We start from the raw sequence: 2,500 nt of genomic DNA on the forward strand, positions 1-2,500 counted from the left end.
AGCATAAATCATTAGGGCCTTTTTTAACCAGAACATGAATAATATTCAAGGTGGACGAATGCATAGCCTTTTATAACGTATTGGAACGAGGGTACCCAACATGAAGTAGCGCGCCAGGTGTCTAATGGGACATCACCGTTCCATGGCTCTTGTTCGGTCAGATCTCCCTCCAGAAGACTCAAAACACTTTGTAAAGGCTGGTGACATCTAGTGGAAGCAATAGGAAGTGCCAAAATATTCCTAAACCCCTGTGTTTTTCAATGGGATAGGTTTAAACTCAATACAACACATCAGGTATCCACTTCCTGTCAGAAAATGTCTCAGGGTTTTGCCTGCCAAATGAGTTCTGTTATACTCACAGACACCATTCAAACAGTTTTGGAAACTTTAGAGTGTTTTCTATCCATATATAATAAGTATATGCATATTCTAGTTACTGGGTAGGATTAGTAACCAGATTAAATCGGGTACATTTTTTTTATCCAGACGTGCAAATGCTGCCCCCTAGACCCAACAGGATAAGCAGCTTGAACTTTGTGTCACTGAAAAAGTAGAAGAAATTACAAACACTGTTCCCATCACTTTTTAGCACAGGTAGTTGGATAAAATACAAACTTTATTTCCTTTCATCATTTGAACAGGGCAAAGGAGCACAAAGCACACACAAGCTGCATTCAGCAACAATATTCTTGTTTGTCTTATAAATACAAGGCAGATGCTAATTGAAAACACAAGGAAATTTGATCCTATTAAAAAGGCAGGAAGCTGCATTTAGTCAATTCATCATTAAATGCTTACTACAAGGCAGTGTTGCTGATGAAATAGTGCAGGGGCACACCCTCGTGGACAAAATGCTTACAGCACCTGGTATTCCCAGGCGGTCTCCCATCCAAGTACTAACCAGGCCCGACCCTGCTTAGCTTCCGAGATCAGACGAGATCGGGCGTACCCAGGCTGGTATGGCCGTAAGCGAGAAACAATCTCTTGCTACAACATATATAGTCAAAGTGAGTCTGATAAAACAGACATTTAGTCAATTCATCATTAAATGCTTAATACAAGGCAGTGTTGCTGATGAAATAGTGCAAGAGCACACCCTCGTGGACAAAATGCTTACAGCACCTGGTATTCCCAGGCGGTCTCCCATCCAAGTACTAACCAGGCTCGACCCTGCTTAGCTTCCGAGATCAGACGAGATCGGGCGTACCCAGGCTGGTATGGCCGTAAGCGAGAAAAAATCTCTTGCTACAACATATATAGTCAAAGTGAGTGTGATAAACAGACATTGCATTTTCACCAATTAGATAAGCAGCTTGAACTTTGTGTCACTGAAAAAGTAGAAGAAATTACAAACACTGTTCCCATCACTTTTTAGCACAGGTAGTTGGATAAAATACAAACTTTATTTCCTTTCATCATTTGAACAGGGCAAAGGAGCACAAAGCACACACAAGCTGCATTCAGCAACAATATTCTTGTTTGTCTTATAAATACAAGGCAGATGCTAATTGAAAACACAAGGAAATTTGATCCTATTAAAAAGGCAGGAAGCTGCATTTAGTCAATTCATCATTAAATGCTTACTACAAGGCAGTGTTGCTGATGAAATAGTGCAGGGGCACACCCTCGTGGACAAAATGCTTACAGCACCTGGTATTCCCAGGCGGTCTCCCATCCAAGTACTAACCAGGCCCGACCCTGCTTAGCTTCCGAGATCAGACGAGATCGGGCGTACCCAGGCTGGTATGGCCGTAAGCGAGAAACAATCTCTTGCTACAACATATATAGTCAAAGTGAGTGTGATAAACAGACATTGCATTTTCACCAATTAGATAAGCAGCTTGAACTTTGTGTCACTGAAAAAGTAGAAGAAATTACAAACACTGTTCCCATCACTTTTTAGCACAGGTAGTTGGATAAAATACAAACTTTATTTCCTTTCATCATTTGAACAGGGCAAAGGAGCACAAAGCACACACAAGCTGCATTCAGCAACAATATTCTTGTTTGTCTTATAAATACAAGGCAGATGCTAATTGAAAACACAAGGAAATTTGATCCTATTAAAAAGGCAGGAAGCTGCATTTAGTCAATTCATCATTAAATGCTTACTACAAGGCAGTGTTGCTGATGAAATAGTGCAGGGGCACACCCTCGTGGACAAAATGCTTACAGCACCTGGTATTCCCAGGCGGTCTCCCATCCAAGTACTAACCAGGCCCGACCCTGCTTAGCTTCCGAGATCAGACGAGATCGGGCGTACCCAGGCTGGTATGGCCGTAAGCGAGAAACAATCTCTTGCTACAACATATATAGTCAAAGTGAGTGTGATAAACAGACATTGCATTTTCACCAATTAGATAAGCAGCTTGAACTTTGTGTCACTGAAAAAGTAGAAGAAATTACAAACACTGTTCCCATCACTTTTTAGCACAGGTAGTTGGATAAAATACAAACTTTATTTCCTTTCATCATTTGAACAGGGCAAAGGAGCACAAAG

The 2,500-nt window shown here is 41.2% G+C and overlaps 4 non-coding genes across 4 annotated transcripts; all 4 read right to left on the reverse strand.

Moving 5' to 3' along the window:
• Positions 1 to 852: 852 nt before the first annotated feature.
• LOC145855977 (5S ribosomal RNA) lies at positions 853 to 971 on the reverse strand. Its single transcript, XR_014376865.1, has one exon. It is a non-coding gene; the product is annotated as a 5S ribosomal RNA (ribosomal RNA).
• A 139-nt stretch (positions 972 to 1,110) lies between these two features.
• LOC145885684 (5S ribosomal RNA) lies at positions 1,111 to 1,229 on the reverse strand. Its single transcript, XR_014397267.1, has one exon. It is a non-coding gene; the product is annotated as a 5S ribosomal RNA (ribosomal RNA).
• Positions 1,230 to 1,638: 409 nt separating this feature from the next.
• Positions 1,639 to 1,757, reverse strand: LOC145855978 (5S ribosomal RNA). Its single transcript, XR_014376866.1, has one exon. It is a non-coding gene; the product is annotated as a 5S ribosomal RNA (ribosomal RNA).
• Positions 1,758 to 2,166: 409 nt separating this feature from the next.
• LOC145855979 (5S ribosomal RNA) lies at positions 2,167 to 2,285 on the reverse strand. Its single transcript, XR_014376867.1, has one exon. It is a non-coding gene; the product is annotated as a 5S ribosomal RNA (ribosomal RNA).
• Between the last annotated feature and the right edge of the window lie 215 nt (positions 2,286 to 2,500).

The sequence above is a fragment of the Salmo salar genome, chromosome 08, assembly GCF_965601325.2.
Source record: "Salmo salar chromosome 08, fSalSal1, whole genome shotgun sequence".
Classification (NCBI taxonomy): domain Eukaryota; kingdom Metazoa; phylum Chordata; class Actinopteri; order Salmoniformes; family Salmonidae; genus Salmo; species Salmo salar.